General features: G+C 46.0%; 1 protein-coding gene across 2 annotated transcripts in view; it reads left to right on the forward strand.

The window, feature by feature from the left end:
- Positions 1-2,346: 2,346 nt before the first annotated feature.
- The window catches only part of LOC125447208 (neurotrophin-4-like), a 63,866-nt gene continuing 51,061 nt past the window's right edge, over positions 2,347-15,151 (forward strand). For both annotated transcript variants that reach the window (XM_059640554.1, XM_048521436.1), the window contains exon 1: positions 2,347-2,812. The gene's annotated coding sequence lies outside the window, so the exon portion shown is untranslated. The remainder of the gene's footprint in view (positions 2,813-15,151) is intronic.

Raw genomic sequence — 15,151 nt, forward strand, 5'->3', positions numbered from 1 at the left:
GGGAGTGGAAATGGTCTAGAGAATGGGACTCCCCCTCCCATTTCCACTCCCCCTCCCATTCTCTAGATGACATGTCCATCATGGGCCTCCTGCAGTGCCACAATGATGCCACCCGAAGGTTGCAGGAACAGCAACTCATATTCCGCCTGGGAACCCTGCAGCCATATGGTATCAATGTGGACTTCACCAGTTTCAAAATCTCCCCTTCCCCTACTGCATCCCTAAACCAGCCCAGTTCGTCCCCTCCCCCCACTGCACCACACAACCAGCCCAGCTCTTCCCCCCCACCCACTGCATCCCAAAACCAGTCCAACCTGTCTCTGCCTCCCTAACCGGTTCTTCCTCTCACCCATCCCTTCCTCCCACCCCAAGCCGCACCCCCATCTACCTACTAACCTCATCCCACCTCCTTGACCTGTCCGTCTTCCCTGGACTGACCTATCCCCTCCCTACCTCCCCACCTATACTCTCTCCACCTATCTTCTTTACTCTCCATCTTCGGTCCGCCTCCCCCTCTCTCCCTATTTATTCCAGTTCCCTCTCCCCATCCCCCTCTCTGATGAAGGGTCTCGGCCTGAAACGTCAGCTTTTGTGCTCCTGAGATGCTGCTTGGCCTGCTGTGTTCATCCAGCCTCACATTTTATGATCTGGTTAGTCATCTTGTTGCTGCTGTCTTTGAGAGCTTGTAATGCACAAATAGGCTCTGAAGTCACTTTATATTACAACAGGGAATGATATAGTTGGTTAGAAAGTGGTTGTAAAGTGCTTTGAAATATCATGAGATTCTGAAAGGCATAATATAGATGTAAGTCCTCCTGACAGTTGAGATTGCTGGCTTGATTCATTTCATTACTATTGTGTGTGGTAGTTGGTTAGGCTTGGTGGTGTAATGGTAATCTCACTGGATTAAGAAGCCTGCTTTAAGACTCAGGGGATTTGAGCTCAAATCTCATTGCAGCAGTTGGTGGAATTGAAATTCAGTTGCGACCTAATTTAGTGGAAGTTTATGAATGCATCTGGAATTGAAATCTAGTCTCAGACATGGTGAGCATGACAACCATTACCAATTGTTGGAAAAACCCACTTGGTTCATGAATATCCCTCGGAGTTAAATCTGCCATCCTTACTTGGTCTGGCCCATGGATAACTCCAGACCCACAGTAACATGGTTGATCTTAAATGGCTATCAAGTCACTCAGTCCAATGTCAGTCCTATCGGTACCTAAAGAGGGGTCAGTGGTATGGGTATCAATAGACAGGGTTGGTTCTATGGTTATCTATGGGGTGGAGCAGTGCTGTAGGGATGGGGGTGAGGGGGCAGCACTACCTATAGTGGAGGCATTGCAATGATTACCTAAAGGGCTGCCGTAATATGGCTACCTATAGTGGAGCCAGAGCTATGAGTTCGTTCAGAGTGCTCTGTCAGTCCTGTGGGGTGACGAGGTCGAGGTGTCCTCCTGTATGTGCCATGTCCAGGGGTGCTGAGTTGAGTCAAGTTCGGGAGAAACGCTGCGGACCCCAGGCACCAATGCATCCTTTACACGCGCGAGAGACACACACACACACACACACACCAACAGCCCTCAACCTCTGTCCTTATAGAAGGGGCAATGCTGTTGGTTCCCTATAGGGTGCACAGTGCTGTGGGTGCCCCCCAAGAGGTTGCACAGTGCTGTGGGTGTCCCTGTAGGGTGCATGATGCAGTGGGTGCCCCCCAAGAGGTTGCACAGTGCTGTGGGTGTCCCTGTAGGGTGCATGATGCAGTGGGTGCCCCCCAAGAGGTTGCACAGTGCTGTGGGTGCCCCCCAAGAGGTTGCACAGTGCTGTGGGTGTCCCTGTCGGGTGCACGGTGCACCGGGCTCCTATCGAGAGGCCAGTGCAGGCAGGTGGTCCCTGGGCACTGCTTCTGCAGCTGCGAGAGAGAGAGGCTTGTTTGCACCTCGCCCTCTGTTTAATTCTACATTTCTCTCCCCGCCCCCCCCCCCCCACACCAGCGCGTTCACCGCCTCAGTTCACTTGCAAAGCAGAGGGAGAGAAGCGAAAGATCAGCTTTACCCGTTTCAGTGCCCGAGGTGAAACTCACTCCAGGACTGACTCACTCGACTCCTTTTTTCACTTCAATTTCTCAAACTTTTAAAAGCAACATTTTCCCCCACCAAAAAAAAGCCTCGAAAACAGAAGTCTGCGGTGATTGCTAATAACCTCTCCTCCTCCCTGGTGTCCCTGCAAATAATGGGAATCAAATGGAATTAAGTGGAAGTTTTCTTCCCTCCTTGGTTTTGAAAGGGGCGCGGATTTGGGAGACACGTCACCAGCCGAAAGAGACTCTCACTTTCTCCGGCTTTGCTACCCTCTTTTATTTGAGTTGCAATTTTGTTTTGGGGAGGCAATATGTGTCGGATTTGTGAGGGGAAAGCGAACCACCCCATCCATCTACACCACTAAAACAAAAGCCCCAACACACAAGTCGCTGATTCTCTTCCAGTGCAGAAAGGACAGAGGTTGAGGGCTGTCGGTGTGTGTGTGTGTCTCTCTCTCTCTCTCTCGCGTGTAAAGGATGCATTGGTGCCTGGGGTCCGCAGCGTTTCTCCCGGACTCGACTCGACTCGACTCAGCACCCCCGGACATGGCACATACAGGAGGACACCTCGACCTCTTCACCCCGCAGGACTGACAGAGCAATCGGATCGATTCTAACCGACTCATTTGAGGACTCCGAGGGAACTCGACGTTAAAGCGAGTCTGTGTTTTCTATCTAGATATACACATCAAAAAGCTAAGCCTGATTTGCTATCAGAAAAACTCCCAGACGGTAAGAATTAATGTGTGTGTGTGTGTGTGTTATTTTAATAATACATAAACACACATGAACTGACTGACTGCCTCTGTCTGCCTTGTCCCTTAATGACACTGAAAACTGATAACTTTATGAATAAGGGATGACTGCATTAATTTAATTGCGTTTTCCTTTTTCGAAAAAAACAGCAACACGGCGTTGTTACCAAGGACATCAATACTCGCAGAATCGTTGGATGGAACCTCTCAATATGTGAGAGGTTTTTAATGGCTCTGCATTATACATTATCCCAGCTCTGGGTCACAGTCTATGTTCACAGGCACACATTTTATAGACCTCACTAATACTGCTGTCTCCCTATAGTTCCCTCTCTCTGTCTCTCTCTCTTTTCCCCTTTCCAACCCCTCGTTCAATTTTAAAAAATGTAAAGCTCATCCATAATATATATCCTTGCTTTAAAAAAGCCTCTCCCAACTTAAATGAGAAAGTAGCTATGCACAATGAATTTGTCTCAATCACATAAAACCTATTTTCCAAACAAAAAATGCATAAGTTTCGGTGTCTGAAACAATATTGGTTAAAATCTGATTTTGAGTTTTTTTATTAATGAAGACTCAGTAATGGGGGTTGGCTAGCAATTTTATCCACGAGTCAATGTTTTTTTTCACCATGGCCCTCCTTTTATTTAAACAAAACAAAAAGAAAAATCTTGCTATTTGATGTCCCCCTTTTCAAGTTGCTCGATTCTGAAACTGATCCCTGGCGGAGTCACGAGTTATAAAGATTTTATAGCGAAACGTGAGTCGGCCTGTCATCCCCCTTCTGTGGGTCCCAACCTCAGTTTGAGAGACTCCCACCTTTCGTAGGGACAGAGTCGTGTTCAGAAGGAGCTGGTCTGCTGGAAACATGCTCTGGAAACGGAGGACACCATCCATTACATCTCCCAGGAATGTTATGAAGGAAAAGTAACTTGGTGTGTGTGTGTGAGAGAGAGGGTCAGTTCGTCTCCCGTTCCTTCAGTCAGCCAAGACTCAGGTACGATGAGGCAGTTTGTAAAGTTGGGATTATAAATGTACCAAACGGCATTTGATATGTCTGGATTCTTAAATTTGTGTGGGCTGGGTTGCTCCCCGTGCTCGATGAAATGTAGCTTTCATCTGGTTGCAGTTCACTGTTTACTGATGGTTTGGTTTGGTCTAAATGCTTTCACCTTTTAACTGCATGGTTTCTGGGAGTTGTGTGTGAAGTAGCCGTTCCTCCCTTCCCGGGCTTTCTTGGCTGCTTTATTGCAAGCTTGTTAGGAGTGCTTTTGGGACTCTGTTATCCAGCACCTGTGTTTATGAAAACATGCAGGCCAGTTAGATGAGCAACAGCCACTCTGGGTTCATCTGCCATCCTCAGACTGAGTTCTGGGGCAGAAAAAGGAAACTTACAAGTGATAGAAGAGTGTTAATGGACTGAAAACAAAAAGAAATTACTGGTGGATCACTGCAGGTTAGGTAGCATCCATGGATCCACTGTGATCTCCAGCACCTTTTGTTTTCAGTTCAGATTCCAGCATCTGCTGTAACTTAATTTTACAACAGTTTTAATGGGATTTGCAAACCCTAAATAGGTCTTAAGCAGATTTTTTTTAAAAATGGAAAGAACTGCGGATGCTGTAAATCAGGAGCAAAAACAAAGTTGCTGGAAATGCTCAGCAGGTCTGGCAGCATCTCTGAAGGAAAGAAAGAGTTAACGTTTCGAGTCCGGTGACCCTTCCTCAGAACTCGGGTCTTAAGCAGCCCTGCTTCCCACAGGTGTAGTTCGACAGAGAAGAGAAAATTCAGAATGGGGTTGAATTTGCTTCAGAGTTTCCCCTCGGCCTCACTGCCTGTGTTCTGGACCACAGGCAAAAATAACTTGCATTTGTATAGTGCCTTTTGTGACCTCAGGACCACCCAAAGCGCTTTGCAGCCAATGAAGGGTTTACTTTTGAAGCAGAGTTGGAGGTTTGCAGTGCAGGAGACACGGCCACTAGTTTGTGCACAGCGCAAGGTCTCACATTATGTGCTAACAGACGGATAAGTTATTGTTTTTAACGATGCTGGTCGCTCCCCCCATCCAGCTTCATTTCCACCTTCAAATAGTGCTGCGGGTTCTTTCCAATCCAGCCGAGAGAGTAATCCTTTCTTCCAGACTACGTTGCCTCTGACAATGCAGCACTCCTGCAGCGCTGCACCAGAGAATCTGCCTGTGTTACGGGCTCAAGCCTCTGACTTTATTCCGCCCATGTTTGGTGAGGAACTGTGGGCCAAACAGTGTTCATTGCTGGTCAAAGGGGTTTGCTGTCTGACTATGATTTTAGAGAGCACCCCTCAGCAACAGATTGGTGGAAACTGTTGATGCAACATTGTTTTGTTTTCAAACAGTTCTGGGGACTTTTCACAGCAGGAGTTCAGTTTGGAAAACCAGCCATTTGGGTTTCCCGAAATACCAGACTGCTTCCCTAAGGCAGTCCAGTCTCAGTCTTATCCTAATAATGAGCCACTTCTAATGGAATACACTTTAAGCAATGTCAGAATGTTGCATTCCCACCGGCAACGAAAGGCCTGGAAGTGTAAGGGGGACAAGAGAAGTTATTGAGGTCCCACGTTGGTTAAGGGATCATGACTTTGTAGAGTTTATGCTTCCTCCCACTCAGACAGAGCTGGACAAACTGTGTGCTCTCCAGAAACTGAAGCGAGAACATGCCTTTATAGACCATGTCCTAGTGACCTGCCGACAGATCATGAGTAAAACTAAGGCACAGCAAGAACCAACAATGCAATTGAGTGGCTTAGTTTATTACCTTTTCTTAAACTTTTGCGGGATGTGGGCATCATCAGCATTTTTTAACCTGCCCTGGTTACCCTCAAGCTGAGTGCCTGGCTTTCCGAGGGCAGTGCAGAGTTGCCTACGTTGCTGTGAGTCACACGTGGGCCAGATTGGGTAAGGACAGCAGATTCCCTTCCTTAAAGGACATCGGTGAACCAGATGGATTTTTAGTAACAATGCACGATTATTATGGCCACAATTACTGAGAGCAACTTTCAATTCCAGTTGTAATGACTGAATTCAATTGCACCAGCTACTGGGTGGATTTGAACCTGTTAGCTGTCTAAGTGACAATCCTGGCTCAGCAGGGTATTATTTTCAGTAGGGCTTGCGAGATTCCCCAATATTTTTAGAAAAAATATTCTCAACAACTTCCAGCCCCCTCTTCCACTTGCTTCCTCAAAGGCTTGGGTTGGGTCAGGGCTGCTACTTTTCCCCACCCCCGACCTCTGACCCCTAATGGTAACAATGACAACCGTCATCGATTGGTGTTGAAACCCCTTGGGTTCACTAAGAGATAGTAAGAACTGCCAGTGCTGGACTCGGAGCTAACACAGCGTGGGAGCTGGAGGAACACAGCAGGTCAGGCAGCATCAGAGGAGCAGGAAAGCTGATGTTTTGGTTTTGATCCTTCTCAGGTTTTCTGCTCTGATGCTGCCTGGCCTGCTGTGTTCCTTCAGCTCCACATTGTGTTATCTCTGGCTCTCTAATGCTCTTTTAAGGAGTAAAACCTCTAGTCCTTACCTGGTTTCACCCATGTGTGACACCAGAACCACAGCAACACGGTTATCCCATTAGCTATTCTTTGAAATGACCCTCATACACCATTCTGTTCATGGGCATTTGGGAATGTACATGCAGGCCCACACCCCATGGAAGAATACAAAACCTTCCCTGCAGCATCAGAGGCTGACGGGTGACTTTTTAGAGGTTTATGGGGCATGGTTAGGTGAATAGCAAAGATCTTTTCCCTGGTATGGGGGTGCCCAGAACTAGAGGGCATAGGTTTAAGGTGAGAGGGAAAATATTTAAAAAGGACCTAAGGAGCAACTTTTTAGTACTGCAGGTGGTGTGTGTATGGAAACGGTGGAGGCTGGTACAATTACAACATATAAAAGGCATCTGGATGGATATATGAATAGGTTTAGAGGCATATGGGTCAAATGCTGGCAATTTATATTTTTAATTTGCTCACAGGATGAGGGCATTGCTGGCTATGCAGCATTTATTGCCCATTTCCTAATTGCTTAGATTGCTGTTAGAGTCAGCCTCATTGCTGTGGGTCTGGACTCACATGTAGGCCAGACCAGCTAAGGATGGCAGTTTCCCTCCCTACAGGCTATTAGTGAACTAGTTGGGTTTTCCCAACAATTGACAATGGACTCATGGTCATCACTAGATTCTTAATTCCAGATATTTATTGAGTTCGAATTCCACCATCTGCTCTGGCAGGATTTGAACTCGGGTCCCCACAACATTTCCTGATCTCTAGATTAACAGTTCAGAAATAATACCACTAGGCCATTGCCTCCCCCTGCCATTGGGCAGCAATGGGACTAGATTAATTTTAGGATATCTGGTTGTCATGGAAGAATTGGACCAAAGGTTCTGTTTCCATGCTGTACAACTCTGACTCTGTGACTATAAATCTTCCTTCAATATGCACTGTTTAGTACAAATCAATAGATATCAATTAGAGACACCAAGCCTGACTGATTTGCCATATCTCTAATTGCTGGGTGTTGAGTGTGATTTACACATTGACTATATGAACGTGTTCAGAGATATTATTACACACCTCTGGAGAAGGTAAACTGAGTTAGAGGTAGAGACATTATCATTGCACCACAAGAATGTGCCTTACTAGATCTATATCCTATTCTGCCTCAGCTCAGATCTGTCATTGAGACATTGAGTTGTACAGTATGGAAACAAGACCCTTCTGTCCAACTCATCCCATTTTCCGGCATTTGGCCTATATCCTCAAGGTAAATTTGCAGGTTGAGTCAGTAGTCACGAAGGCAAATGCAATGTTGGCATTTATTTTGAGTGGACATGAATATAAAAGCAGGGATGTACTACTGAGGCTTTGTAAGGCTCTGATCAGGTCACATTTGGAGTATTGTGTGCAGTTTTGGGTCCCATATCTCAGGAAGGATGGAGTGGGTTCAGAGAAGGTTCACGAGATTGGTCACCAGGAATGGAAAGCTTAACTTATGAGGAACGTTTGAGGACCCTGGGACTATACTGTTTGGAGTTGAGAAGGATGAGGGGGGGGATCTAATTGAAACATACAGAATACTGAGTGGCCTGGACAGAGTGGATATCGGGAAGATGTTTTTATTTGTAGGGGAGTCTAGTACCCAAGGGCACAACCTCAGAGTAAAGGGAAGACCTATGAGAACAGAAATAAAGGAGAAACTTCTTCAGCCTGAGAGTGGTGAATCTGTGGAATTCCCTGCCACAGAAGGCTGTGGAGGCCAGGTCATTGAGTATATTTAAGACTGAGATAGATAGGTTCTTGATTATCAAGGGGATCAAGGGTTATGGGGAGAAAGTGGGAGTATGAGGTTGAGGCACTTATCAGCCATGATTGAATGGTGGAGCAGACTCGATGGCCCGAATGGCCTAATTTCTGATCCTATGTCTTTTGGTCTTATGGTCTTATCCCTCTAAACCCTTTGTATTCATGTATTTATCCAGATGCCTTTTAAATGTTGCAATTGTTCCAGCCTCCACCACTTCCTCTGTCAGTTCATTCCATATACACACACACCCTCTGCATGAAAACATTGCCCCTTAGATCCCTTTTAGATCTTTTCCCTCTCGCCCTAAACCTGTCCCGTCTCGTTTTGGACTCACCCGCCCTGGGAAATAGACCTTGGCTATTCACCCTATCCATGTCTGTCATGATTCTGTAGAGTCACCCCTCAGCCTCCGACACTCTAGGGAATATAGCCCCAGCCTGTTCAGCCTCTCCCTGTAGCTCAAACCCTCTAACTCTGGCAACATCCTTGTAAATCCTTTCTGAACCCTTTCAAGTTTAACAACATCTTTTCTATAGCAGGGAGACCAGAATTGAATGCAGTATTCCGAAGCGAGCCTGACCAATGTTGTATACAGCCGCAAGGTGACATCCTAACTCCTAAACACAATGCACTGAACAATGAAGACAGCTCAGCACAATCCCGCAGCATGTAACTAGGACCTGTTAGTCCTACAGTGTGAGAACGACACAGCTCAGCAACTTGCATTGTATCCCGTGAACCTGGCATGTCACGGGTCCAATTCCCACACCAGATACTTGTGTGTATACTCTAAGTTGATACTTCCAGTCGTACAGTTAAGAACATAGAACAATACAACACAATACAGGCCCTTCGGCCCACAATGTTGTGCTGACCTATTATCCTACTAAGATCAAACTACTCTGAATACTTTACACTTTACTATCATCCGTGTGCCTATCCAAGAGTTGCTTGAATGTCCCTGATGTATCTGACTCCACTACCACCACCAGGAGCGCATTCCACACACACACCACTTTCTGTGTGAAGAACCTACCTCTGACATCTTCCCTATACCTTCCTCCAATCACCTTAAAATTATGCCCCCTCGTAATAGTCATTTCCGCCCTGGGGAAAAGTCTGAGGGGGCATAAGTTGATACTTCTAGTGGTACAGCTGTTGCTGTCAGTAACCTGTTTTCTCAGCGTTCCGTTCGATACAATGAGGAAGGTACTGTACATGTTGTCATAACCCCCAACCTGAACTCCAGAAGAAAGGGCAGGTTATTTGAGCACTTTGAAGGATTTTAAAGAGGCACTACCATCTGAATGGTGAAACAAAGGGAAACAGCAGTAGCTTGAGCAGTTTCACAGTAGTAAGGCTTGGAATGATATGGCACCCATTGGCTTTGTGAGGAAGGGACTTTACACAAGATCAAGCAGGAAAGATTCACAAGGAAGTTTCCAGGGTTGGAGGGCTCGAGCTAAAGGGAGAGGCTGAATAAGCTGGGACTGTTTTCCCTGGAGTGTCAGAAGTTGAGGAGCGACCTTATGGACGTTTACAAGATCATGAGGAGCATGGATAAGGTGAAAAGGCAAGGTCTTTTCCCCAGTGTAGGGGAATCTAAAACCAGATGGTATAGGTTTAAGGTGAGAGAGGAAAGATTTAAAAGAGAACTAAGGGGCAGGCTTTTCACACAGATTGCATGTATGGAATGAGTTGCCAGAGGAAGGGCTGGAGGTTGGTACAGTTACAACATTTAAAAGGCATCAGGATGGTTATATGGATAGGAAGGGTTTGGAGGACTATAGCCCAAATGGGACGAAATTAATTTGGGACAGTTGGTTGGCCTGGATAAGTTGGAAGGAGGGTATGTTTTCGTACTATCTGACTCTGTGACTTTACGCTGTTAGAATCATCAAATCCCTACAGTGTGGAATCAGGCCCTTCGGCCCAACAAGTCCACACCAAACCTCGCAGTCATCCCACCCAAACCCATCTTCCTATAACCCACCTAATCTACACATCCCTGAACACTACGGGCAATTTAGCACGGCCAATCCAACCTAACCTGCACATCATTGGGCTGTGGGAGGAAACCGGAGCACCTGGAGGAAACCCGCGCAGACCCTGGGAGAATGTGCAAACTCCACACAGACAGTTGCCCGAGGCTGGAATCGAACCCGGCTCACTGGCGCTGTGAGACAGCAGCGCTAACCACTGAGCCACCGTGCCACCCTGAAATGCTGGCTCCCCATTTAGAAATGTTAACTGAGACCACACCTGACCCTTTGCAGTTTGTGAAAGATCCCATGGCCATTATTTTGAAGACAGACGGAGAAGTTGTCACACAGCCCATGCCGTTGAAATAATGGCTGACCCCTCAGTGCAGTTTGTGGGAGTTTGCTGTGTGCAAATTGGCTGCCTCATTCCCTCCAATCCAACACCGCACTTTGAAAATGTTTCGTTGTCTGGAGAACACCTTGGGATATCCTGTGACTGAAAAGCACAATATAAACAAGGTTTTCTTTCATTCCAAGAATATTTCCAGCAATGTTGATTAGCACTTGGGTTAGGGAAATGAGGTTTATTGGACAAGAATTTTGGAGGGCTGTCAGACTAACACTGGAATCAAAGGCTTGGCGAATCCAATCAGAAATCCATTCATAACCACATTAACCACTGTGCTACTTGCTTGTGTTGTGGCGTATAAGTTGTGTGAATGGGAACATTATTTTGTTCAAATGTTGTGGTTACAATTATAAGGTAACTGCTTTAAAACACTACATTGCCATCAACAAGTTTAGTAATCCCTTACCGAAGGAGAAGGGCAGGCTCAGCTAGCATTGAACGTTGTCAGCCACAGGGATAAAGTGGCTTTATGAAAGAACACGTTACAGTTTCAATAGAATACTAGGCCTTTGTTGGTTAAATTATAAGGAGTTGCGCAAATCTTGTATGCATTCCTTTGCGTGTAAGAGTCTGAAAGTTAATCTGACTGAGAAGTTGACAAAGGATGTGACAGGTGGATGCAGAGAAATGATTTCCTCTGAGTCATAGAACCATAGAATCCCTACAGCGTGGAAGCAGGCCATTCAGCTCATCACGTCCACACTGACGCTCTGAAGAACATCCCACCCAGACCCGATTCCATATCCTATCCCTGTAACCCTGCATTTCTGATGGCTTATCCAACTAGCCTACACATCCATGGACACTATGGGTAATTGAGCATGGTTGATCCACCTAACCTGCACATCTTTGGACTGTGGGAGGAAACAGGAGCACCCAGAGGAATCCCACGCAGACACAGGGAGAATGTGCAAACTCTACACAGCCATTCGCTAGAAGATGGAATCAAACCCGGGTCCCGGGCACTGTGAGGCAAAAATGCTAACCATGAGGAAGTGCAGAGGGGCAAATGGAGGGTCTTTGAAGGTAGGGGAGGCTTGCGGGGGAAGGGGTGAAAGGTGCCAAGATCTTAGAATGAGCTAAAATCCTGAAGAGAATTTTCACATATTGGAGCAGTGAAAATCTGGAACTAACACTCAAGGGCTGTAGTTGTGGGGGATGAAGTGGAGCTTTGAAGATGGAAGTTTTTGTCGAGTTGAAGGTGTGGACTTAGGGGCATATGTGGGCCCAAGGTACAGATTAGACATTCTCCCGTCGGCAGGACAGAGTTGAACAATGGAAGTCACGCGGAATGTTATATTTTTGGTTTAGCAAACACATTGTGTCATCCCTTCGTTACAGCTTGGTTTATTTTGTCAAGTATGTGACAATTACGACATATGAACACACAAACTAGGAGCAAGAGTAGGCCATTTGGCCCTTCCAGCCTGTTCCACCATTCAGTACATTCATGGCTGATCTCATCTCAACTCCAATTCCTTGTCTACTCCCCAATATCGTTTGAGTCGTTTGTAGGTCAAGAATCTCTTTACCTTCACCTTAGAAATATTCAATCACCCGACCTCTACTGCTCCCCGGGGAAGGAATTTCCAAAGAATCCAAGCTCCCGACAGAAAATAATTCTCCTTGTTCCCATCTGTAAAGGGAAGACCCCCATTATTTTTAAACTGCCTACCCTGGGTCCCATCTCTTCCCAAAAGGGAGATCTGCCCCAAATCATCCTCACGGTCCCTGTTCTTGCAAATTTTCCCTGGCCTCGTGTTGAATCAGTGATTAGAACCTGGAGTAATACAGAGCCAGAGAAGAGAAGGAAAACACCGGGAACAAAAACAGAAATAAAAACTGCAATAACCACGAATGCGGGAAATCAGAAACAAGAACAGAAAGCACTGGAGAAGCTCAGCAGATCTAGCAGCATCTATGGAGTGAGAAACAGTTAACATTTGTGAGCCCCTCTTCAGAACTGAGTTTCTCCAGCAATTTCTGTTTTTGTTCAAGCATCCGTGGTTTGACTTAAACTCCTTATAGTGTTGAAACGGGCTCTTTGCCCCAACAAGTCCATCCCATCCAGACCCATCCCCCTATAACCTACCTAATCTCCACATCCCTGGACACTGCAGGCAATTTAGCATGGCCCATACACCTCACCTGCACATCTTTGGACTGTGGGAGGAAACCCTCGGAGAATGTGCGAACTCCAGACAGTCGCCCGAGGATGGAATTGAACCTGGGACCCTGGCGCTGTGAGGGAACAGTGCTAACCACTGAGCCACGGTGCCACCCTTCTTTGTTCCATTTCCAGATCCTGATCCCAGTTTCTATGCTGATTTAATTGGACTTTGAACTGCTGAAGTGGGGCACGGTTCCCCTCTGTGCCCTGGGGCTGTATGTTGACGCTGAGATGTGAGTGCTTCCACTCTTGATCTTGACCAAATTGCCCTAAAATATCTGCCTGGAATAAAAGCAACATCTCGCATTTATATAACCCCTTCGGTACGGCAAAGCAAATGCACCGTGGTGGTGGAGCGTTACAGTTCATTCAAGGAATTGGGTTGCTGTGGAAACGTGCACTTTTTACCTGCATGTTGCAGTTTGGTGTCATGGATAGTGATGCGAGAGGCTTTACAATTAGCTCCATCATGTGGCTGACTAGGAATCTAACCCACTCTTACTGCCTGCTTTTGACGTGGTAAAGGTGAAGGTTCATGCTCAACCTCTTTATCCACATTATCAACACACCTTCTCTTGACCATCACATCCTAGTGGGGGAGCTGAACATGGACCTTCTAGCTCAGAGTTAGGCAAACACTCCTAATGACACGACAAGACCTTCGAAGCAAGCATGAAATCCAACTTAGAATCATAGAATTTCCCCAAGTGTGGAAACAGGCCCTTTGGCCCATTGAGTCCATCCTGACTCTCTGAAGAGCATCCCAGCCAGACCGACCCCATCCCTATAATCCTGCATTTCATCCTAATTAGGAGGCTAATCCTCCTAACCTGTACATCCCTGGATACTGTGGGAAATGTAGCCAATCCACCCTAATATGCACATTATTGGATAGTGGGAGGAAACCGGATGAAACCCACGCAGACAAAGGGAGAATGTGCAAACTCCACACAGACAGTTGCCTGAGGCTGGAGTTGAACCTGGGTCCCTGGTGCTGTGAGGCTGCAGTACTAGCCACTGAGCCAGTTAGGCTACTAGGGCCCAGTGGCCAAAAAGCTTGGTCAAAATAGGTAGGTTTTAAGAAGCACCTTCAAAGTAAGATAGGGAGGGAAGTCCACGGTTTGGGACCCAGGCAGCTGAAAGCCAATAGTGGGGCATTTGAAATTGGAGATGCTGAAGAGGCCAGAATTGGAGGAGCACAGGGATTTCCTGAGGACTACAGAGCTGGAGGAGGTAATGGAGAAAAGGGACCAAGGCCCGTGGAGAGAATAGGAAACTATCCCACTGTCATAAAGACTCCAGCTACTGATGTCAGAAAAACAAAATTGGGACATTTTCCCCACTTAAATCTGGGCCTCTTCTTCATCTGTGCCAAAAAAGCTTTTTGATAAAAGGTACATGAAAAATTGTGAATTGCCATATCCAAAGATTAGCAGTCGAAAAATCCAAAGACTTGCATTCGTATAGCACCCGTTAGAGCCTCCAGGCATCCCAAAGTGAGTCAGAGACAATTAAGTACCTTTGAAATCTGGTCACTGTCATAATGTGTAACACACAGCAGCCAATTTACAGACAGCAAGTTTTCATTAGTTATAATGAAATAATGACCAGCTAATCTGTTTAAGATGTTGGATGAGGGATCACTGTTAGCTTTGAACTCCATTGCACTGCTCTGAAATCATGCAGTTAGTGAAGAGAGCGCAGTTGAAACACTCCATCTGAAAGACAATTTCTCTGATAGTGCCATGCTCCCTCGGTACTGCACAGGCTGCGTTAGCCTCAGTATTTACTCTCAAGCTGTGGAATCTTGAAGCTATAATCCATTGATTCAGACAGTGGTAAACAGAAACAGTGTGGAAAACATAACTCTGTTCTCAGGAGCTTTAAAGCTTTTTGACCGTGACTCGATTTTCAAAAAACAAAGAGCTGGGACTACTGAAAATCTGTAATAAAAAACAGCACTCAGCTGGTCTGGCAGCATCAGTGGAGAGAGAAACAGAGTCAATGATTTGAGTTCTGAAGAAGGGTCACTGGAACTGAAACGTTAACTCTGCTTTCTGAGACCTGCTAAATCTCTCTAGTGGTTTTTGTTTTGTGACTCACTGATGGGTGTATCATGAATTTTTTGTCTTGATTTGGTTTATTATCGTCACGTATAACTCAACACTGTGAAAAAGTTTTGTTTTGCATGCAGTGCAGGCAGATCATAACATACATAGATTGCAGGGTGATAGAACAGAGCAAGGAATACAAAGTTATGGCTGCACAAACAGCGAGATCAATGTTAGATTTGAAATTTGAGAGGTCCGTTCAGAAATGTAATAACAGCAGGGAAGAAGCTGTTCTTGAACCTGTTGGTGCGTATGTTTAAGCTTCTGTATCTTCTGCCTGTTGGAGGACATTATAATC

This window comes from Stegostoma tigrinum, chromosome 38, assembly GCF_030684315.1.
Source record: "Stegostoma tigrinum isolate sSteTig4 chromosome 38, sSteTig4.hap1, whole genome shotgun sequence".
NCBI lineage: Eukaryota > Metazoa > Chordata > Chondrichthyes > Orectolobiformes > Stegostomatidae > Stegostoma > Stegostoma tigrinum.